The 23,117-nt window shown below is 45.3% G+C and overlaps 19 non-coding genes across 19 annotated transcripts; all 19 read right to left on the reverse strand.

Annotated features, from left to right (window-relative positions):
- Nucleotides 1–346: 346 nt before the first annotated feature.
- trnal-aag (transfer RNA leucine (anticodon AAG)) lies at nucleotides 347–428 on the reverse strand. Its single transcript has one exon. It is a non-coding gene; the product is annotated as a tRNA-Leu (tRNA).
- A 1,798-nt stretch (nucleotides 429–2,226) lies between these two features.
- On the reverse strand, nucleotides 2,227–2,308 carry trnal-uag (transfer RNA leucine (anticodon UAG)). The gene has a single exon. It is a non-coding gene; the product is annotated as a tRNA-Leu (tRNA).
- Nucleotides 2,309–2,956: 648 nt separating this feature from the next.
- trnal-aag (transfer RNA leucine (anticodon AAG)) lies at nucleotides 2,957–3,038 on the reverse strand. Its single transcript has one exon. It is a non-coding gene; the product is annotated as a tRNA-Leu (tRNA).
- Nucleotides 3,039–4,836: 1,798 nt separating this feature from the next.
- Nucleotides 4,837–4,918, reverse strand: trnal-uag (transfer RNA leucine (anticodon UAG)). The gene has a single exon. It is a non-coding gene; the product is annotated as a tRNA-Leu (tRNA).
- A 648-nt stretch (nucleotides 4,919–5,566) lies between these two features.
- On the reverse strand, nucleotides 5,567–5,648 carry trnal-aag (transfer RNA leucine (anticodon AAG)). Its single transcript has one exon. It is a non-coding gene; the product is annotated as a tRNA-Leu (tRNA).
- A 772-nt stretch (nucleotides 5,649–6,420) lies between these two features.
- Nucleotides 6,421–6,492, reverse strand: trnam-cau (transfer RNA methionine (anticodon CAU)). Its single transcript has one exon. It is a non-coding gene; the product is annotated as a tRNA-Met (tRNA).
- A 1,299-nt stretch (nucleotides 6,493–7,791) lies between these two features.
- Nucleotides 7,792–7,873, reverse strand: trnal-uag (transfer RNA leucine (anticodon UAG)). The gene has a single exon. It is a non-coding gene; the product is annotated as a tRNA-Leu (tRNA).
- A 648-nt stretch (nucleotides 7,874–8,521) lies between these two features.
- trnal-aag (transfer RNA leucine (anticodon AAG)) lies at nucleotides 8,522–8,603 on the reverse strand. Its single transcript has one exon. It is a non-coding gene; the product is annotated as a tRNA-Leu (tRNA).
- Nucleotides 8,604–10,401: 1,798 nt separating this feature from the next.
- Nucleotides 10,402–10,483, reverse strand: trnal-uag (transfer RNA leucine (anticodon UAG)). The gene has a single exon. It is a non-coding gene; the product is annotated as a tRNA-Leu (tRNA).
- Nucleotides 10,484–11,131: 648 nt separating this feature from the next.
- On the reverse strand, nucleotides 11,132–11,213 carry trnal-aag (transfer RNA leucine (anticodon AAG)). The gene has a single exon. It is a non-coding gene; the product is annotated as a tRNA-Leu (tRNA).
- A 772-nt stretch (nucleotides 11,214–11,985) lies between these two features.
- trnam-cau (transfer RNA methionine (anticodon CAU)) lies at nucleotides 11,986–12,057 on the reverse strand. Its single transcript has one exon. It is a non-coding gene; the product is annotated as a tRNA-Met (tRNA).
- A 1,299-nt stretch (nucleotides 12,058–13,356) lies between these two features.
- trnal-uag (transfer RNA leucine (anticodon UAG)) lies at nucleotides 13,357–13,438 on the reverse strand. Its single transcript has one exon. It is a non-coding gene; the product is annotated as a tRNA-Leu (tRNA).
- A 648-nt stretch (nucleotides 13,439–14,086) lies between these two features.
- Nucleotides 14,087–14,168, reverse strand: trnal-aag (transfer RNA leucine (anticodon AAG)). The gene has a single exon. It is a non-coding gene; the product is annotated as a tRNA-Leu (tRNA).
- Nucleotides 14,169–16,301: 2,133 nt separating this feature from the next.
- Nucleotides 16,302–16,383, reverse strand: trnal-uag (transfer RNA leucine (anticodon UAG)). Its single transcript has one exon. It is a non-coding gene; the product is annotated as a tRNA-Leu (tRNA).
- Nucleotides 16,384–17,031: 648 nt separating this feature from the next.
- Nucleotides 17,032–17,113, reverse strand: trnal-aag (transfer RNA leucine (anticodon AAG)). Its single transcript has one exon. It is a non-coding gene; the product is annotated as a tRNA-Leu (tRNA).
- Nucleotides 17,114–17,540: 427 nt separating this feature from the next.
- trnam-cau (transfer RNA methionine (anticodon CAU)) lies at nucleotides 17,541–17,612 on the reverse strand. Its single transcript has one exon. It is a non-coding gene; the product is annotated as a tRNA-Met (tRNA).
- A 2,003-nt stretch (nucleotides 17,613–19,615) lies between these two features.
- On the reverse strand, nucleotides 19,616–19,697 carry trnal-uag (transfer RNA leucine (anticodon UAG)). The gene has a single exon. It is a non-coding gene; the product is annotated as a tRNA-Leu (tRNA).
- Nucleotides 19,698–20,345: 648 nt separating this feature from the next.
- trnal-aag (transfer RNA leucine (anticodon AAG)) lies at nucleotides 20,346–20,428 on the reverse strand. The gene has a single exon. It is a non-coding gene; the product is annotated as a tRNA-Leu (tRNA).
- Nucleotides 20,429–21,207: 779 nt separating this feature from the next.
- trnam-cau (transfer RNA methionine (anticodon CAU)) lies at nucleotides 21,208–21,279 on the reverse strand. The gene has a single exon. It is a non-coding gene; the product is annotated as a tRNA-Met (tRNA).
- Nucleotides 21,280–23,117: the final 1,838 nt, after the last annotated feature.

The raw sequence follows: 23,117 nt of genomic DNA on the forward strand, positions 1-23,117 counted from the left end.
TGTTAGCAATTGCTTCTTTTTGGATAAAACTGGTGAGCCTCAACTTCAGCGCTCAAGACCATTCAGCCGCACTGCCTCCATTTCCAGAATTTTATATTGGTCGTCAATAGGTCTTTTGTCAACGATGGGCAAAATAGTACATTGTCTTTGTAAGCTAACAGATGAACGTGCTGCCGTCTAGTGGTTCTGAGGAAAAACTGCTCCATAGTTTGCTTCAGGGCCGACTTTGCTAATTCACAACCAATCAAATGCTTGCCTAGACTTTACACAATATTACCATTGGCTTCAGCCCTTCCAAGCCTGGTCCTGCTTTAGAACGGCAACAGAGATTACCTTCATTGTCAAGTGGCAGTGGTGGGATTCGAACCCACGCCTCCTGAGAGACTGGAGCCTTAATCCAGCGCCTTTGACCACTCGGCCACACTACCTGACAAGGAGCGTCTGTCATCACTAACTCAGTGACAAAGTGAGGAAGCCACACAGGGTGGCTCCATGGAGATATTTCAAAGCATAAAATACAGATATTATTGCTAGGCATTACTGAACGACATAAGGTACCTGAAATGTGAATTTTGTGTCCAGAGCACTGAAGAAAGACATCCAGCCCTAGACGCTTGTGCCATTAAGTCCCTGTTCACTTGAAAACATTGAAATGACAATGTGCGTGACAAACCTGGACCAGCACAGATGGGACTTGACACAATAAAGTGCTTGCAAAAATCACAGTGAATCATTTGGCATACTGTAGAACGAACAGCATCCTATGGACATTCCCAAGTTCACTCCAAGAACTTTGAATGTAAATCCAGGAAATTGGGACAGCATGGTGCTTTACCATTCCAAATAGCTCACAGTTAGCAGAGGATGGTTTCGATCCATCGACCTCTGGGTTATGGGCCCAGCACGCTTCCGCTGCGCCACTCTGCTCTCCCATTTGCTGGTCAGGGCTTGCCCACCAGTCACTTATTAATCATTTATGTCTGATAAGATATTGGAAGTCACGGCAAAACGTATTCCTTGTGTGAAAACATTACATTGCGATGCTGATAGTCGAGAATATTGACTATGACAATTGCAGTGAAGCATTTGGCATACTGTAGAACGAACAGCATCCTATGGACATTCCCAAGTTCACTCCAAGAACTTTGAATGTAAATCCTGGAAATTGGGACAGCATGGGGCTTTACCATTCCAAATAGCTCACAGTTAGCAGAGGATGGTTTCGATCCATCGACCTCTGGGTTATGGGCCCAGCACGCTTCCGCTGCGCCACTCTGCTCTCCCATTTGCTGGTCAGGGCTTGCCCACCAGTCACTTATTAATCATTTATGTCTGTAACGATATAGGAATTCACGGCAAAACGTATTCCTTGTGTGAAAACATTACATTGCGATGCTGATAGTCTAGAATATTGACTATGAAAATTGCAGCGAAGCATTTGGCATACTGTAGAACAAACAGCATCCTATGGACATTCCCAAGTTCACTCCAAGAACTTTGAATGTAAATCCTGGAAATTGGGACAGCATGGGGCTTTACCATTCCAAATAGCTCACAGTTAGCAGAGGATGGTTTCGATCCATCGACCTCTGGGTTATGGGCCCAGCACGCTTCCGCTGCGCCACTCTGCTCTCCCATTTGCTGGTCAGGGCTTGCCCACCAGTCACTTATTAATCATTTATGTCTGTAAAGATATTGGAATTCACGGCAAAACGTATTCCTTGCGTGAAAACATTACATTGCGATGCTGAATGCATCCGCTGCGCCACTCTGCTTACAGTTTTAGGGTTTGGGGCTTGCGCACTAGGATTTACTAATCTGTTGTGATTGTGCAAAAATCTCGTGATTCACGGGAACTACAGATGCAAGACAGAGAACAATGTTAGCAATTGCTTCTTTTTGGATAAAACTGGTGAGCCTCAGCTTCAGCGCTCAAGACCATTCAGCCGCACTGCCTCCATTTCCAGAATTTTATATTGGTCGTCAATAGGTCTTTTGTCAACGATGGGCAAAATAGTACATTGTCTTTGTAAGCAAACAGATGAACGTGCTGCCGTCTAGTGGTTCTGAGGAAAAACTGTTCCATAGTTTGCTTCAGGGCCGGCTTTGCTAATTCACAACCAATCAAATGCTTGCCTAGACTTTACACAATGTTACCATTGGCTTCAGCCCTTCCAAGCCTGGTCCTGCTTTAGAACGGCAACAGAGATTACCTTCATTGTCAAGTGGCAGTGGTGGGATTCGAACCCACGCCTCCTGAGAGACTGGAGCCTAAATCCAGCGCCTTTGACCACTCGGCCACACTACCTGACAAGGAGCTTCTGTCATCACTAACTCAGTGACAAAGTGAGGAAGCCACACAGGGTGGATCCAAAACGTATTCCTTGCGTGAAAACATTACATTGCGATGCTGATAGTCCACAGTATTTGCTATTAGGAGAGGATGGTTTCTGTCCATCGACCTTTGGGTTCCACGCCAGAATGCATCCACTGCGCCACTCTGCTTGCAGTTTTAGGCTTTGGGGCTTGCGCTCTAGGATTTACTAATCTGTTATGATTGTGCAAAAATCTCGTGATTCACGAGAACTACAGATGCACGATAGAGAACAATGTTAGCAATTGCTTCTTTTTGGATAAAACTGGTGAGCCTCAACTTCAGCGCTCAAGACCATTCAGCCGCACTGCCTCCATTTCCAGAATTTTATATTGGTCGTCAATAGGTCTTTTGTCAACGATGGGCAAAATAGTACATTGTCTTTGTAAGCTAACAGATGAACGTGCTGCCGTCTAGTGGTTCTGAGGAAAAACTGCTCCATAGTTTGCTTCAGGGCCGACTTTGCTAATTCACAACCAATCAAATGCTTGCCTAGACTTTACACAATGTTACCATTGGCTTCAGCCCTTCCAAGCCTGGTCCTGCTTTAGAACGGCAACAGAGATTACCTTCATTGTCAAGTGGCAGTGGTGGGATTCGAACCCACGCCTCCTGAGAGACTGGAGCCTTAATCCAGCGCCTTTGACCACTCGGCCACACTACCTGACAAGGAGCGTCTGTCATCACTAACTCAGTGACAAAGTGAGGAAGCCACACAGGGTGGCTCCATGGAGATATTTCAAAGCATAAAATACAGATATTATTGCTAGGCATTACTGAACGACATAAGGTACCTGAAATGTGAATTTTGTGTCCACAGCACTGAAGAAAGACATCCAGCCCTAGACGCTTGTGCCATTAAGTCCCTGTTCACTTGAAAACATTGAAATGACAATGTGCGTGACAAACCTGGACCAGCACAGATGGGACTTGACACAATAAAGTGCTTGCAAAAATCACAGTGAATCATTTGGCATACTGTAGAACGAACAGCATCCTATGGACATTCCCAAGTTCACTCCAAGAACTTTGAATGTAAATCCAGGAAATTGGGACAGCATGGTGCTTTACCATTCCAAATAGCTCACAGTTAGCAGAGGATGGTTTCGATCCATCGACCTCTGGGTTATGGGCCCAGCACGCTTCCGCTGCGCCACTCTGCTCTCCCATTTGCTGGTCAGGGCTTGCCCACCAGTCACTTATTAACCATTTATGTCTGATAAGATATTGGAAGTCACGGCAAAACGTATTCCTTGTGTGAAAACATTACATTGCGATGCTGATAGTCGAGAATATTGACTATGAAAATTGCAGTGAAGCATTTGGCATACTGTAGAACGAACAGCATCCTATGGACATTCCCAAGTTCACTCCAAGAACTTTGAATGTAAATCCTGGAAATTGGGACAGCATGGGGCTTTACCATTCCAAATAGCTCACAGTTAGCAGAGGATAGTTTCGATCCATCGACCTCTGGGTTATGGGCCCAGCACGCTTCCGCTGCGCCACTCTGCTCTCCCATTTGCTGGTCAGGGCTTGCCCACCAGTCACTTATTAATCATTTATGTCTGTAACGATATAGGAATTCACGGCAAAACGTATTCCTTGTGTGAAAACATTACATTGCGATGCTGATAGTCTAGAATATTGACTATGAAAATTGCAGCGAAGCATTTGGCATACTGTAGAACGAACAGCATCCTATGGACATTCCCAAGTTCACTCCAAGAACTTTGAATGTAAATCCTGGAAATTGGGACAGCATGGGGCTTTACCATTCCAAATAGCTCACAGTTAGCAGAGGATGGTTTCGATCCATCGACCTCTGGGTTATGGGCCCAGCACGCTTCCGCTGCGCCACTCTGCTCTCCCATTTGCTGGTCAGGGCTTGCCCACCAGTCACTTATTAATCATTTATGTCTGTAAAGATATTGGAATTCACGGCAAAACGTATTCCTTGCGTGAAAACATTACATTGCGATGCTGAATGCATCCGCTGCGCCACTCTGCTTACAGTTTTAGGGTTTGGGGCTTGCGCACTAGGATTTACTAATCTGTTGTGATTGTGCAAAAATCTCGTGATTCACGGGAACTACAGATGCAAGACAGAGAACAATGTTAGCAATTGCTTCTTTTTGGATAAAACTGGTGAGCCTCAGCTTCAGCGCTCAAGACCATTCAGCCGCACTGCCTCCATTTCCAGAATTTTATATTGGTCGTCAATAGGTCTTTTGTCAACGATGGGAAAAATAGTACATTGTCTTTGTAAGCAAACAGATGAACGTGCTGCCGTCTAGTGGTTCTGAGGAAAAACTGTTCCATAGTTTGCTTCAGGGCCGGCTTTGCTAATTCACAACCAATCAAATGCTTGCCTATACTTTACACAATGTTACCATAGGCTTCAGCCCTTCCAAGCCTGGTCCTGCTTTAGAAGAGCAACAGAGGTTGCCTTCATTTTCAAGTGGCAGTGGTGGGATTCGAACCCACGCCTCCTGAGAGACTGGAGCCTAAATCCAGCGCCTTTGACCACTCGGCCACACTACCTGACAAGGAGCTTCTGTCATCACTAACTCAGTGACAAAGTGAGGAAGCCACACAGGGTGGATCCAAAACGTATTCCTTGCGTGAAAACATTACATTGCGATGCTGATAGTCCACAGTATTTGCTATTAGGAGAGGATGGTTTCTGTCCATCGACCTTTGGGTTCCACGCCAGAATGCATCCACTGCGCCACTCTGCTTGCAGTTTTAGGCTTTGGGGCTTGCGCACTAGGATTTACTAATCTGTTATGATTGTGCAAAAATCTCGTGATTCACGAGAACTACAGATGCACGATAGAGAACAATGTTAGCAATTGCTTCTTTTCAGATAAAACTGGTGAGCCTCAACTTCAGCGCTCAAGACCATTCAGCCGCACTGCCTCCATTTCCAGAATTTTATATTGGTCGTCAATAGGTCTTTTGTCAACGATGGGCAAAATAGTACATTGTCTTTGTAAGCTAACAGATGAACGTGCTGCCGTCTAGTGGTTCTGAGGAAAAACTGCTCCATAGTTTGCTTCAGGGCCGACTTTGCTAATTCACGACCAATCAAATGCTTGCCTAGACTTTACACAATGTTACCATTGGCTTCAGCCCTTCCAAGCCTGGTCCTGCTTTAGAACGGCAACAGAGATTACCTTCATTGTCAAGTGGCAGTGGTGGGATTCGAACCCACGCCTCCTGAGAGACTGGAGCCTTAATCCAGCGCCTTTGACCACTCGGCCACACTACCTGACAAGGAGCGTCTGTCATCACTAACTCAGTGACAAAGTGAGGAAGATATGGAGACATGGAGATATTTCAAAGCATAAAATACAGATATTATTGCTAGGCATTACTGAACGACATAAGGTACCTGAAATGTGAATTTTGTGTCCACAGCACTGAAGAAAGACATCCAGCCCTAGACGCTTGTGCCATTAAGTCCCTGTTCACTTGAAAACATTGAAATGACAATGTGCGTGACAAACCTGGACCAGCACAGATGGGACTTGACACAATAAAGTGCTTGCAAAAATCACAGTGAATCATTTGGCATACTGTAGAACGAACAGCATCCTATGGACATTCCCAAGTTCACTCCAAGAACTTTGAATGTAAATCCAGGAAATTGGGACAGCATGGTGCTTTACCATTCCAAATAGCTCACAGTTAGCAGAGGATGGTTTCGATCCATCGACCTCTGGGTTATGGGCCCAGCACGCTTCCGCTGCGCCACTCTGCTCTCCCATTTGCTGGTCAGGGCTTGCCCACCAGTCACTTATTAACCATTTATGTCTGATAAGATATTGGAAGTCACGGCAAAACGTATTCCTTGTGTGAAAACATTACATTGCGATGCTGATAGTCGAGAATATTGACTATGAAAATTGCAGTGAAGCATTTGGCATACTGTAGAACGAACAGCATCCTATGGACATTCCCAAGTTCACTCCAAGAACTTTGAATGTAAATCCTGGAAATTGGGACAGCATGGGGCTTTACCATTCCAAATAGCTCACAGTTAGCAGAGGATGGTTTCGATCCATCGACCTCTGGGTTATGGGCCCAGCACGCTTCCACTGCGCCACTCTGCTCTCCCATTTGCTGGTCAGGGCTTGCCCACCAGTCACTTATTAACCATTTATGTCTGATAAGATATTGGAAGTCACGGCAAAACGTATTCCTTGTGTGAAAACATTACATTGCGATGCTGATAGTCGAGAATATTGACTATGAAAATCGCAGCGAAGCATTTGGCATACTGTAGAACGAACAGCATCCTATGGACATTCCCAAGTTCACTCCAAGAACTTTGAATGTAAATCCAGGAAATTGGGACAGCATGGTGCTTTACCATTCCAAATAGCTCACAGTTAGCAGAGGATGGTTTCGATCCATCGACCTCTGGGTTATGGGCCCAGCACGCTTCCGCTGCGCCACTCTGCTCTCCCATTTGCTGGTCAGGGCTTGCCCACCAGTCACTTATTAATCATTTATGTCTGTAACGATATAGGAATTCACGGCAAAACGTATTCCTTGTGTGAAAACATTACATTGCGATGCTGATAGTCTAGAATATTGACTATGAAAATTGCAGCGAAGCATTTGGCATACTGTAGAACGAACAGCATCCTATGGACATTCCCAAGTTCACTCCAAGAACTTTGAATGTAAATCCTGGAAATTGGGACAGCATGGGGCTTTACCATTCCAAATAGCTCACAGTTAGCAGAGGATGGTTTCGATCCATCGACCTCTGGGTTATGGGCCCAGCACGCTTCCGCTGCGCCACTCTGCTCTCCCATTTGCTGGTCAGGGCTTGCCCACCAGTCACTTATTAATCATTTATGTCTGTAAAGATATTGGAATTCACGGCAAAACGTATTCCTTGCGTGAAAACATTACATTGCGATGCTGAATGCATCCGCTGCGCCACTCTGCTTACAGTTTTAGGGTTTGGGGCTTGCGCACTAGGATTTACTAATCTGTTGTGATTGTGCAAAAATCTCGTGATTCACGGGAACTACAGATGCAAGACAGAGAACAATGTTAGCAATTGCTTCTTTTTGGATAAAACTGGTGAGCCTCAGCTTCAGCGCTCAAGACCATTCAGCCGCACTGCCTCCATTTCCAGAATTTTATATTGGTCGTCAATAGGTCTTTTGTCAACGATGGGCAAAATAGTACATTGTCTTTGTAAGCAAACAGATGAACGTGCTGCCGTCTAGTGGTTCTGAGGAAAAACTGTTCCATAGTTTGCTTCAGGGCCGGCTTTGCTAATTCACAACCAATCAAATGCTTGCCTATACTTTACACAATGTTACCATAGGCTTCAGCCCTTCCAAGCCTGGTCCTGCTTTAGAAGAGCAACAGAGGTTGCCTTCATTTTCAAGTGGCAGTGGTGGGATTCGAACCCACGCCTCCTGAGAGACTGGAGCCTAAATCCAGCGCCTTTGACCACTCGGCCACACTACCTGACAAGGAGCTTCTGTCATCACTAACTCAGTGACAAAGTGAGGAAGCCACACAGGGTGGATCCAAAACGTATTCCTTGCGTGAAAACATTACATTGCGATGCTGATAGTCCACAGTATTTGCTATTAGGAGAGGATGGTTTCTGTCCATCGACCTTTGGGTTCCACGCCAGAATGCATCCACTGCGCCACTCTGCTTGCAGTTTTAGGCTTTGGGGCTTGCGCACTAGGATTTACTAATCTGTTATGATTGTGCAAAAATCTCGTGATTCACGAGAACTACAGATGCACGATAGAGAACAATGTTAGCAATTGCTTCTTTTCGGATAAAACTGGTGAGCCTCAACTTCAGCGCTCAAGACCATTCAGCCGCACTGCCTCCATTTCCAGAATTTTATATTGGTCGTCAATAGGTCTTTTGTCAACGATGGGCAAAATAGTACATTGTCTTTGTAAGCTAACAGATGAACGTGCTGCCGTCTAGTGGTTCTGAGGAAAAACTGCTCCATAGTTGGCTTCAGGGCCGACTTTGCTAATTCACGACCAATCAAATGCTTGCCTAGACTTTACACAATGTTACCATTGGCTTCAGCCCTTCCAAGCCTGGTCCTGCTTTAGAACGGCAACAGAGATTACCTTCATTGTCAAGTGGCAGTGGTGGGATTCGAACCCACGCCTCCTGAGAGACTGGAGCCTTAATCCAGCGCCTTTGACCACTCGGCCACACTACCTGACAAGGAGCGTCTGTCATCACTAACTCAGTGACAAAGTGAGGAAGCCACACAGGGTGGCTCCATGGAGATATTTCAAAGCATAAAATACAGATATTATTGCTAGGCATTACTGAACGACATAAGGTACCTGAAATGTGAATTTTGTGTCCACAGCACTGAAGAAAGACATCCAGCCCTAGACGCTTGTGCCATTAAGTCCCTGTTCACTTGAAAACATTGAAATGACAATGTGCGTGACAAACCTGGACCAGCACAGATGGGACTTGACACAATAAAGTGCTTGCAAAAATCACAGTGAATCATTTGGCATACTGTAGAACGAACAGCATCCTATGGACATTCCCAAGTTCACTCCAAGAACTTTGAATGTAACTCCAGGAAATTGGGACAGCATGGTGCTTTACCATTCCAAATAGCTCACAGTTAGCAGAGGATGGTTTCGATCCATCGACCTCTGGGTTATGGGCCCAGCACGCTTCCGCTGCGCCACTCTGCTCTCCCATTTGCTGGTCAGGGCTTGCCCACCAGTCACTTATTAACCATTTATGTCTGATAAGATATAGGAAGTCACGGCAAAACGTATTCCTTGTGTGAAAACATTACATTGCGATGCTGATAGTCGAGAATATTGACTATGAAAATTGCAGTGAAGCATTTGGCATACTGTAGAACGAACAGCATCCTATGGACATTCCCAAGTTCACTCCAAGAACTTTGAATGTAAATCCTGGAAATTGGGACAGCATGGGGCTTTACCATTCCAAATAGCTCACAGTTAGCAGAGGATGGTTTCGATCCATCGACCTCTGGGTTATGGGCCCAGCACGCTTCCGCTGCGCCACTCTGCTCTCCCATTTGCTGGTCAGGGCTTGCCCACCAGTCACTTATTAATCATTTATGTCTGTAACGATATAGGAATTCACGGCAAAACGTATTCCTTGTGTGAAAACATTACATTGCGATGCTGATAGTCTAGAATATTGACTATGAAAATTGCAGCGAAGCATTTGGCATACTGTAGAACGAACAGCATCCTATGGACATTCCCAAGTTCACTCCAAGAACTTTGAATGTAAATCCTGGAAATTGGGACAGCATGGGGCTTTACCATTCCAAATAGCTCACAGTTAGCAGAGGATGGTTTCGATCCATCGACCTCTGGGTTATGGGCCCAGCACGCTTCCGCTGCGCCACTCTGCTCTCCCATTTGCTGGTCAGGGCTTGCCCACCAGTCACTTATTAATCATTTATGTCTGTAAAGATATTGGAATTCACGGCAAAACGTATTCCTTGCGTGAAAACATTACATTGCGATGCTGAATGCATCCGCTGCGCCACTCTGCTTACAGTTTTAGGGTTTGGGGCTTGCGCACTAGGATTTACTAATCTGTTGTGATTGTGCAAAAATCTCGTGATTCACGGGAACTACAGATGCAAGACAGAGAACAATGTTAGCAATTGCTTCTTTTTGGATAAAACTGGTGAGCCTCAGCTTCAGCGCTCAAGACCATTCAGCCGCACTGCCTCCATTTCCAGAATTTTATATTGGTCGTCAATAGGTCTTTTGTCAACGATGGGAAAAATAGTACATTGTCTTTGTAAGCAAACAGATGAACGTGCTGCCGTCTAGTGGTTCTGAGGAAAAACTGTTCCATAGTTTGCTTCAGGGCCGGCTTTGCTAATTCACAACCAATCAAATGCTTGCCTATACTTTACACAATGTTACCATAGGCTTCAGCCCTTCCAAGCCTGGTCCTGCTTTAGAAGAGCAACAGAGGTTGCCTTCATTTTCAAGTGGCAGTGGTGGGATTCGAACCCACGCCTCCTGAGAGACTGGAGCCTAAATCCAGCGCCTTTGACCACTCGGCCACACTACCTGACAAGGAGCTTCTGTCATCACTAACTCAGTGACAAAGTGAGGAAGCCACACAGGGTGGATCCAAAACGTATTCCTTGCGTGAAAACATTACATTGCGATGCTGATAGTCCACAGTATTTGCTATTAGGAGAGGATGGTTTCTGTCCATCGACCTTTGGGTTCCACGCCAGAATGCATCCACTGCGCCACTCTGCTTGCAGTTTTAGGCTTTGGGGCTTGCGCACTAGGATTTACTAATCTGTTATGATTGTGCAAAAATCTCGTGATTCACGAGAACTACAGATGCACGATAGAGAACAATGTTAGCAATTGCTTCTTTTCAGATAAAACTGGTGAGCCTCAACTTCAGCGCTCAAGACCATTCAGCCGCACTGCCTCCATTTCCAGAATTTTATATTGGTCGTCAATAGGTCTTTTGTCAACGATGGGCAAAATAGTACATTGTCTTTGTAAGCTAACAGATGAACGTGCTGCCGTCTAGTGGTTCTGAGGAAAAACTGCTCCATAGTTTGCTTCAGGGCCGACTTTGCTAATTCACGACCAATCAAATGCTTGCCTAGACTTTACACAATGTTACCATTGGCTTCAGCCCTTCCAAGCCTGGTCCTGCTTTAGAACGGCAACAGAGATTACCTTCATTGTCAAGTGGCAGTGGTGGGATTCGAACCCACGCCTCCTGAGAGACTGGAGCCTTAATCCAGCGCCTTTGACCACTCGGCCACACTACCTGACAAGGAGCGTCTGTCATCACTAACTCAGTGACAAAGTGAGGAAGATATGGAGACATGGAGATATTTCAAAGCATAAAATACAGATATTATTGCTAGGCATTACTGAACGACATAAGGTACCTGAAATGTGAATTTTGTGTCCACAGCACTGAAGAAAGACATCCAGCCCTAGACGCTTGTGCCATTAAGTCCCTGTTCACTTGAAAACATTGAAATGACAATGTGCGTGACAAACCTGGACCAGCACAGATGGGACTTGACACAATAAAGTGCTTGCAAAAATCACAGTGAATCATTTGGCATACTGTAGAACGAACAGCATCCTATGGACATTCCCAAGTTCACTCCAAGAACTTTGAATGTAAATCCAGGAAATTGGGACAGCATGGTGCTTTACCATTCCAAATAGCTCACAGTTAGCAGAGGATGGTTTCGATCCATCGACCTCTGGGTTATGGGCCCAGCACGCTTCCGCTGCGCCACTCTGCTCTCCCATTTGCTGGTCAGGGCTTGCCCACCAGTCACTTATTAACCATTTATGTCTGATAAGATATTGGAAGTCACGGCAAAACGTATTCCTTGTGTGAAAACATTACATTGCGATGCTGATAGTCGAGAATATTGACTATGAAAATTGCAGTGAAGCATTTGGCATACTGTAGAACGAACAGCATCCTATGGACATTCCCAAGTTCACTCCAAGAACTTTGAATGTAAATCCTGGAAATTGGGACAGCATGGGGCTTTACCATTCCAAATAGCTCACAGTTAGCAGAGGATGGTTTCGATCCATCGACCTCTGGGTTATGGGCCCAGCACGCTTCCACTGCGCCACTCTGCTCTCCCATTTGCTGGTCAGGGCTTGCCCACCAGTCACTTATTAACCATTTATGTCTGATAAGATATTGGAAGTCACGGCAAAACGTATTCCTTGTGTGAAAACATTACATTGCGATGCTGATAGTCGAGAATATTGACTATGAAAATCGCAGCGAAGCATTTGGCATACTGTAGAACGAACAGCATCCTATGGACATTCCCAAGTTCACTCCAAGAACTTTGAATGTAAATCCAGGAAATTGGGACAGCATGGTGCTTTACCATTCCAAATAGCTCACAGTTAGCAGAGGATGGTTTCGATCCATCGACCTCTGGGTTATGGGCCCAGCACGCTTCCGCTGCGCCACTCTGCTCTCCCATTTGCTGGTCAGGGCTTGCCCACCAGTCACTTATTAATCATTTATGTCTGTAACGATATAGGAATTCACGGCAAAACGTATTCCTTGTGTGAAAACATTACATTGCGATGCTGATAGTCTAGAATATTGACTATGAAAATTGCAGCGAAGCATTTGGCATACTGTAGAACGAACAGCATCCTATGGACATTCCCAAGTTCACTCCAAGAACTTTGAATGTAAATCCTGGAAATTGGGACAGCATGGGGCTTTACCATTCCAAATAGCTCACAGTTAGCAGAGGATGGTTTCGATCCATCGACCTCTGGGTTATGGGCCCAGCACGCTTCCGCTGCGCCACTCTGCTCTCCCATTTGCTGGTCAGGGCTTGCCCACCAGTCACTTATTAATCATTTATGTCTGTAAAGATATTGGAATTCACGGCAAAACGTATTCCTTGCGTGAAAACATTACATTGCGATGCTGAATGCATCCGCTGCGCCACTCTGCTTACAGTTTTAGGGTTTGGGGCTTGCGCACTAGGATTTACTAATCTGTTGTGATTGTGCAAAAATCTCGTGATTCACGGGAACTACAGATGCAAGACAGAGAACAATGTTAGCAATTGCTTCTTTTTGGATAAAACTGGTGAGCCTCAGCTTCAGCGCTCAAGACCATTCAGCCGCACTGCCTCCATTTCCAGAATTTTATATTGGTCGTCAATAGGTCTTTTGTCAACGATGGGCAAAATAGTACATTGTCTTTGTAAGCAAACAGATGAACGTGCTGCCGTCTAGTGGTTCTGAGGAAAAACTGTTCCATAGTTTGCTTCAGGGCCGGCTTTGCTAATTCACAACCAATCAAATGCTTGCCTATACTTTACACAATGTTACCATAGGCTTCAGCCCTTCCAAGCCTGGTCCTGCTTTAGAAGAGCAACAGAGGTTGCCTTCATTTTCAAGTGGCAGTGGTGGGATTCGAACCCACGCCTCCTGAGAGACTGGAGCCTAAATCCAGCGCCTTTGACCACTCGGCCACACTACCTGACAAGGAGCTTCTGTCATCACTAACTCAGTGACAAAGTGAGGAAGCCACACAGGGTGGATCCAAAACGTATTCCTTGCGTGAAAACATTACATTGCGATGCTGATAGTCCACAGTATTTGCTATTAGGAGAGGATGGTTTCTGTCCATCGACCTTTGGGTTCCACGCCAGAATGCATCCACTGCGCCACTCTGCTTGCAGTTTTAGGCTTTGGGGCTTGCGCACTAGGATTTACTAATCTGTTATGATTGTGCAAAAATCTCGTGATTCACGAGAACTACAGATGCACGATAGAGAACAATGTTAGCAATTGCTTCTTTTCGGATAAAACTGGTGAGCCTCAACTTCAGCGCTCAAGACCATTCAGCCGCACTGCCTCCATTTCCAGAATTTTATATTGGTCGTCAATAGGTCTTTTGTCAACGATGGGCAAAATAGTACATTGTCTTTGTAAGCTAACAGATGAACGTGCTGCCGTCTAGTGGTTCTGAGGAAAAACTGCTCCATAGTTGGCTTCAGGGCCGACTTTGCTAATTCACGACCAATCAAATGCTTGCCTAGACTTTACACAATGTTACCATTGGCTTCAGCCCTTCCAAGCCTGGTCCTGCTTTAGAACGGCAACAGAGATTACCTTCATTGTCAAGTGGCAGTGGTGGGATTCGAACCCACGCCTCCTGAGAGACTGGAGCCTTAATCCAGCGCCTTTGACCACTCGGCCACACTACCTGACAAGGAGCGTCTGTCATCACTAACTCAGTGACAAAGTGAGGAAGCCACACAGGGTGGCTCCATGGAGATATTTCAAAGCATAAAATACAGATATTATTGCTAGGCATTACTGAACGACATAAGGTACCTGAAATGTGAATTTTGTGTCCACAGCACTGAAGAAAGACATCCAGCCCTAGACGCTTGTGCCATTAAGTCCCTGTTCACTTGAAAACATTGAAATGACAATGTGCGTGACAAACCTGGACCAGCACAGATGGGACTTGACACAATAAAGTGCTTGCAAAAATCACAGTGAATCATTTGGCATACTGTAGAACGAACAGCATCCTATGGACATTCCCAAGTTCACTCCAAGAACTTTGAATGTAACTCCAGGAAATTGGGACAGCATGGTGCTTTACCATTCCAAATAGCTCACAGTTAGCAGAGGATGGTTTCGATCCATCGACCTCTGGGTTATGGGCCCAGCACGCTTCCGCTGCGCCACTCTGCTCTCCCATTTGCTGGTCAGGGCTTGCCCACCAGTCACTTATTAACCATTTATGTCTGATAAGATATAGGAAGTCACGGCAAAACGTATTCCTTGTGTGAAAACATTACATTGCGATGCTGATAGTCGAGAATATTGACTATGAAAATTGCAGTGAAGCATTTGGCATACTGTAGAACGAACAGCATCCTATGGACATTCCCAAGTTCACTCCAAGAACTTTGAATGTAAATCCTGGAAATTGGGACAGCATGGGGCTTTACCATTCCAAATAGCTCACAGTTAGCAGAGGATGGTTTCGATCCATCGACCTCTGGGTTATGGGCCCAGCACGCTTCCGCTGCGCCACTCTGCTCTCCCATTTGCTGGTCAGGGCTTGCCCACCAGTCACTTATTAATCATTTATGTCTGTAACGATATAGGAATTCACGGCAAAACGTATTCCTTGTGTGAAAACATTACATTGCGATGCTGATAGTCTAGAATATTGACTATGAAAATTGCAGCGAAGCATTTGGCATACTGTAGAACGAACAGCATCCTATGGACATTCCCAAGTTCACTCCAAGAACTTTGAATGTAAATCCTGGAAATTGGGACAGCATGGGGCTTTACCATTCCAAATAGCTCACAGTTAGCAGAGGATGGTTTCGATCCATCGACCTCTGGGTTATGGGCCCAGCACGCTTCCGCTGCGCCACTCTGCTCTCCCGTTTGCTGGTCAGGGCTTGCCCACCAGTCACTTATTAATCATTTATGTCTGTAACGATATAGGAATTCACAGCAAAACGTATTCCTTGTGTGAAAACATTACATTGCAATGCTGATAGTCTAGAATATTGACTATGAAAATTGCAGCGAAGCATTTGGCATACTGTAGAACGAACAGCATCCTATGGACATTCCCAAGTTCACTCCAAGAACTTTGAATGTAAATCCTGGAAATTGGGACAGCATGGGGCTTTACCATTCCAAATAGCTCACAGTTAGCAGAGGATGGTTTCGATCCATCGACCTCTGGGTTATGGGCCCAGCACGCTTCCGCTGCGCCACTCTGCTCTCCCATTTGCTGGTCAGGGCTTGCCCACCAGTCACTTATTAATCATTTATGTCTGTAAAGATATTGGAATTCACGGCAAAACGTATTCCTTGCGTGAAAACATTACATTGCGATGCTGAATGCATCCGCTGCGCCACTCTGCTTACAGTTTTAGGGTTTGGGGCTTGCGCACTAGGATTTACTAATCTGTTGTGATTGTGCAAAAATCTCGTGATTCACGGGAACTACAGATGCAAGACAGAGAACAATGTTAGCAATTGCTTCTTTTTGGATAAAACTGGTGAGCCTCAGCTTCAGCGCTCAAGACCATTCAGCCGCACTGCCTCCATTTCCAGAATTTTATATTGGTCGTCAATAGGTCTTTTGTCAACGATGGGCAAAATAGTACATTGTCTTTGTAAGCAAACAGATGAACGTGCTGCCGTCTAGTGGTTCTGAGGAAAAAGTGTTCCATAGTTTGCTTCAGGGCCGGCTTTGCTAATTCACAACCAATCAAATGCTTGCCTATACTTTACACAATGTTACCATAGCCTGGTCCTGCTTTAGAAGAGCAACAGAGGTTGCCTTCATTTTCAAGTGGCAGTGGTGGGATTCGAACCCACGCCTCCTGAGAGACTGGAGCCTAAATCCAGCGCCTTTGACCACTCGGCCACACTACCTGACAAGGAGCTTCTGTCATCACTAACTCAGTGACAAAGTGAGGAAGCCACACAGGGTGGATCCAAAACGTATTCCTTGCGTGAAAACATTACATTGCGATGCTGATAGTCCACAGTATTTGCTATTAGCAGAGGATGGTTTCTGTCCATCGACCTTTGGGTTCCACGCCAGAATGCATCCACTGCGCCACTCTGCTTGCAGTTTTAGGCTTTGGGGCTTGCGCACTAGGATTTACTAATCTGTTATGATTGTGCAAAAATCTCGTGATTCACGAGAACTACAGATGCACGATAGAGAACAATGTTAGCAATTGCTTCTTTTCGGATAAAACTGGTGAGCCTCAACTTCAGCGCTCAAGACCATTCAGCCGCACTGCCTCCATTTCCAGAATTTTATATTGGTCGTCAATAGGTCTTTTGTCAACGATGGGCAAAATAGTACATTGTCTTTGTAAGCTAACAGATGAACGTGCTGCCGTCTAGTGGTTCTGAGGAAAAACTGCTCCATAGTTTGCTTCAGGGCCAACTTTGCTAATTCACAACCAATCAAATGCTTGCCTAGACTTTACACAATGTTACCATTGGCTTCAGCCCTTCCAAGCCTGGTCCTGCTTTAGAACGGCAACAGAGATTACCTTCATTGTCAAGTGGCAGTGGTGGGATTCGAACCCACGCCTCCTGAGAGACTGGAGCCTTAATCCAGCGCCTTTGACCACTCGGCCACACTACCTGACAAGGAGCGTCTGTCATCACTAACTCAGTGACAAAGTGAGGAAGCCACACAGGGTGGCTCCATGGAGATATTTCAAAGCATAAAATACAGATATTATTGCTAGGCATTACTGAACGACATAAGGTACCTGAAATGTGAATTTTGTGTCCACAGCACTGAAGAAAGACATCCAGCCCTAGACGCTTGTGCCATTAAGTCCCTGTTCACTTGAAAACATTGAAATGACAATGTGCGTGACAAACCTGGACCAGCACAGATGGGACTTGACACAATAAAGTGCTTGCAAAAATCACAGTGAATCATTTGGCATACTGTAGAACGAACAGCATCCTATGGACATTCCCAAGTTCACTCCAAGAACTTTGAATGTAAATCCTGGAAATTGGGACAGCATGGGGCTTTACCATTCCAAATAGCTCACAGTTAGCAGAGGATGGTTTCGATCCATCGACCTCTGGGTTATGGGCCCAGCACGCTTCCACTGCGCCACTCTGCTCTCCCATTTGCTGGTCAGGGCTTGCCCACCAGTCACTTATTAACCATTTATGTCTGATAAGATATTGGAAGTCACGGCAAAACGTATTCCTTGTGTGAAAACATTACATTGCGATGCTGATAGTCGAGAATATTGACTATGAAAATCGCAGCGAAGCATTTGGCATACTGTAGAACGAACAGCATCCTATGGACATTCCCAAGTTCACTCCAAGAACTTTGAATGTAAATCCAGGAAATTGGGACAGCATGGGGCTTTACCATTCCAAATAGCTCACAGTTAGCAGAGGATGGTTTCGATCCATCGACCTCTGGGTTATGGGCCCAGCACGCTTCCGCTGCGCCACTCTGCTCTCCCATTTGCTGGTCAGGGCTTGCCCACCAGTCACTTATTAACCATTTATGTCTGATAAGATATTGGAAGTCACGGCAAAACGTATTCCTTGTGTGAAAACATTACATTGCGATGCTGATAGTCGAGAATATTGACTATGAAAATTGCAGTGAAGCATTTGGCATACTGTAGAACGAACAGCATCCTATGGACATTCCCAAGTTCACTCCAAGAACTTTGAATGTAAATCCTGGAAATTGGGACAGCATGGGGCTTTACCATTCCAAATAGCTCACAGTTAGCAGAGGATGGTTTCGATCCATCGACCTCTGGGTTATGGGCCCAGCACGCTTCCGCTGCGCCACTCTGCTCTCCCATTTGCTGGTCAGGGCTTGCCCACCAGTCACTTATTAATCATTTATGTCTGTAACGATATAGGAATTCACGGCAAAACGTATTCCTTGTGTGAAAACATTACATTGCGATGCTGATAGTCTAGAATATTGACTATGAAAATTGCAGCGAAGCATTTGGCATACTGTAGAACGAACAGCATCCTATGGACATTCCCAAGTTCACTCCAAGAACTTTGAATGTAAATCCTGGAAATTGGGACAGCATGGGGCTTTAACATTCCAAATAGCTCACAGTTAGCAGAGGATGGTTTCGATCCATCGACCTCTGGGTTATGGGCCCAGCACACTTCCGCTGCGCCACTCTGCTCTCCCATTTGCTGGTCAGGGCTTGCCCACCAGTCACTTATTAATCATTTATGTCTGTAACGATATAGGAATTCACAGCAAAACGTATTCCTTGTGTGAAAACATTACATTGCAATGCTGATAGTCTAGAATATTGACTATGAAAATTGCAGCGAAGCATTTGGCATACTGTAGAACGAACAGCATCCTATGGACATTCCCAAGTTCACTCCAAGAACTTTGAATGTAAATCCTGGAAATTGGGACAGCATGGGGCTTTACCATTCCAAATAGCTCACAGTTAGCAGAGGATGGTTTCGATCCATCGACCTCTGGGTTATGGGCCCAGCACGCTTCCGCTGCGCCACTCTGCTCTCCCATTTGCTGGTCAGGGCTTGCCCACCAGTCACTTATTAATCATTTATGTCTGTAAAGATATTGGAATTCACGGCAAAACGTATTCCTTGCGTGAAAACATTACATTGCGATGCTGAATGCATCCGCTGCGCCACTCTGCTTACAGTTTTAGGGTTTGGGGCTTGCGCACTAGGATTTACTAATCTGTTGTGATTGTGCAAAAATCTCGTGATTCACGGGAACTACAGATGCAAGACAGAGAACAATGTTAGCAATTGCTTCTTTTTGGATAAAACTGGTGAGCCTCAGCTTCAGCGCTCAAGACCATTCAGCCGCACTGCCTCCATTTCCAGAATTTTATATTGGTCGTCAATAGGTCTTTTGTCAACGATGGGCAAAATAGTACATTGTCTTTGTAAGCAAACAGATGAACGTGCTGCCGTCTAGTGGTTCTGAGGAAAAACTGTTCCATAGTTTGCTTCAGGGCCGGCTTTGCTAATTCACAACCAATCAAATGCTTGCCTAGACTTTACACAATGTTACCATAGGCTATAGCCCTTCCAAGCCTGGTCCTGCTTTAGAAGAGCAACAGAGGTTGCCTTCATTTTCAAGTGGCAGTGGTGGGATTCGAACCCACGCCTCCTGAGAGACTGGAGCCTAAATCCAGCGCCTTTGACCACTCGGCCACACTACCTGACAAGGAGCTTCTGTCATCACTAACTCAGTGACAAAGTGAGGAAGCCACACAGGGTGGATCCAAAACGTATTCCTTGCGTGAAAACATTACATTGCGATGCTGATAGTCCACAGTATTTGCTATTAGGAGAGGATGGTTTCTGTCCATCGACCTTTGGGTTCCACGCCAGAATGCATCCACTGCGCCACTCTGCTTGCAGTTTTAGGCTTTGGGGCTTGCGCACTAGGATTTACTAATCTGTTATGATTGTGCAAAAATCTCGTGATTCACGAGAACTACAGATGCACGATAGAGAACAATGTTAGCAATTGCTTCTTTTTGGATAAAACTGGTGAGCCTCAACTTCAGCGCTCAAGACCATTCAGCCGCACTGCCTCCATTTCCAGAATTTTATATTGGTCGTCAATAGGTCTTTTGTCAACGATGGGCAAAATAGTACATTGTCTTTGTAAGCTAACAGATGAACGTGCTGCCGTCTAGTGGTTCTGAGGAAAAACTGCTCCATAGTTTGCTTCAGGGCCAACTTTGCTAATTCACGACCAATCAAATGCTTGCCTATACTTTACACAATGTTACCATTGACTTCAGCCCTTCCAAGCCTGGTCCTGCTTTAGAACGGCAACAGAGATTACCTTCATTGTCAAGTGGCAGTGGTGGGATTCGAACCCACGCCTCCTGAGAGGACTGGAGCCTTAATCCAGCACCTTTGACCACTCGGCCACACTACCTGACAAGGAGCGTCTGTCATCACTAACTCAGTGACAAAGTGAGGAAGCCACACAGGGTGGCTCCATGGAGATATTTCAAAGCATAAAATACAGATATTATTGCTAGGCATTACTGAACGACATAAGGTACCTGAAATGTGAATTTTGTGTCCACAGCACTGAAGAAAGACATCCAGCCCTAGACGCTTGTGCCATTAAGTCCCTGTTCACTTGAAAACATTGAAATGACAATGTGCGTGACAAACCTGGACCAGCACAGATGGGACTTGACACAATAAAGTGCTTGCAAAAATCACAGTGAATCATTTGGCATACTGTAGAACGAACAGCAACCTATGGACATTCCCAAGTTCACTCCAAGAACTTTGAATGTAAATCCAGGAAATTGGGACAGCATGGTGCTTTACCATTCCAAATAGCTCACAGTTAGCAGAGGATGGTTTCGATCCATCGACCTCTGGGTTATGGGCCCAGCACGCTTCCGCTGCGCCACTCTGCTCTCCCATTTGCTGGTCAGGGCTTGCCCACCAGTCACTTATTAACCATTTATGTCTGATAAGATATTGGAAGTCACGGCAAAACGTATTCCTTGTGTGAAAACATTACATTGCGATGCTGATAGTCGAGAATATTGACTATGAAAATTGCAGCGAAGCATTTGGCATACTGTAGAACGAACAGCATCCTATGGACATTCCCAAGTTCACTCCAAGAACTTTGAATGTAAATCCTGGAAATTGGGACAGCATGGGGCTTTACCATTCCAAATAGCTCACAGTTAGCAGAGGATGGTTTCGATCCATCGACCTCTGGGTTATGGGCCCAGCACGCTTCCACTGCGCCACTCTGCTCTCCCATTTGCTGGTCAGGGCTTGCCCACCAGTCACTTATTAACCATTTATGTCTGATAAGATATTGGAAGTCACGGCAAAACGTATTCCTTGTGTGAAAACATTACATTGCGATGCTGATAGTCGAGAATATTGACTATGAAAATCGCAGCGAAGCATTTGGCATACTGTAGAACGAACAGCATCCTATGGACATTCCCAAGTTCACTCCAAGAACTTTGAATGTAAATCCAGGAAATTGGGACAGCATGGTGCTTTACCATTCCAAATAGCTCACAGTTAGCAGAGGATGGTTTCGATCCATCGACCTCTGGGTTATGGGCCCAGCACGCTTCCGCTGCGCCACTCTGCTCTCCCATTTGCTGGTCAGGGCTTGCCCACCAGTCACTTATTAATCATTTATGTCTGTAACGATATAGGAATTCACGGCAAAACGTATTCCTTGTGTGAAAACATTACATTGCGATGCTGATAGTCTAGAATATTGACTATGAAAATTGCAGCGAAGCATTTGGCATACTGTAGAACGAACAGCATCCTATGGACATTCCCAAGTTCACTCCAAGAACTTTGAATGTAAATCCTGGAAATTGGGACAGCATGGGGCTTTAACATTCCAAATAGCTCACAGTTAGCAGAGGATGGTTTCGATCCATCGACCTCTGGGTTATGGGCCCAGCACACTTCCGCTGCGCCACTCTGCTCTCCCATTTGCTGGTCAGGGCTTGCCCACCAGTCACTTATTAATCATTTATGTCTGTAACGATATAGGAATTCACAGCAAAACGTATTCCTTGTGTGAAAACATTACATTGCAATGCTGATAGTCTAGAATATTGACTATGAAAATTGCAGCGAAGCATTTGGCATACTGTAGAACGAACAGCATCCTATGGACATTCCCAAGTTCACTCCAAGAACTTTGAATGTAAATCCTGGAAATTGGGACAGCATGGGGCTTTACCATTCCAAATAGCTCACAGTTAGCAGAGGATGGTTTCGATCCATCGACCTCTGGGTTATGGGCCCAGCACGCTTCCGCTGCGCCACTCTGCTCTCCCATTTGCTGGTCAGGGCTTGCCCACCAGTCACTTATTAATCATTTATGTCTGTAACGATATAGGAATTCACGGCAAAACGTATTCCTTGTGTGAAAACATTACATTGCGATGCTGATAGTCTAGAATATTGACTATGAAAATTGCAGCGAAGCATTTGGCATACTGTAGAACGAACAGCATCCTATGGACATTCCCAAGTTCACTCCAAGAACTTTGAATGTAAATCCAGGAAATTGGGACAGCATGGGGGTTTACCATTCCAAACAGCTCACAGTTAGCAGAGGATGGTTTCGATCCATCGACCTCTGGGTTATGGGCCCAGCACGCTTCCGCTGCGCCACTCTGCTCTCCCATTTGCTGGTCAGGGCTTGCCCACCAGTCACTTATTAATCATTTATGTCTGTAACGATATAGGAATTCACAGCAAAACGTATTCCTTGTGTGAAAACATTACATTGCAATGCTGATAGTCTAGAATATTGACTATGAAAATTGCAGCGAAGCATTTGGCATACTGTAGAACGAACAGCATCCTATGGACATTCCCAAGTTCACTCCAAGAACTTTGAATGTAAATCCTGGAAATTGGGACAGCATGGGGCTTTACCATTCCAAATAGCTCACAGTTAGCAGAGGATGGTTTCGATCCATCGACCTCTGGGTTATGGGCCCAGCACGCTTCCGCTGCGCCACTCTGCTCTCCCATTTGCTGGTCAGGGCTTGCCCACCAGTCACTTATTAATCATTTATGTCTGTAAAGATATTGGAATTCACGGC

This window comes from Pempheris klunzingeri, chromosome 9, assembly GCF_042242105.1.
Source record: "Pempheris klunzingeri isolate RE-2024b chromosome 9, fPemKlu1.hap1, whole genome shotgun sequence".
Classification (NCBI taxonomy): Eukaryota; Metazoa; Chordata; class Actinopteri; order Acropomatiformes; family Pempheridae; genus Pempheris; species Pempheris klunzingeri.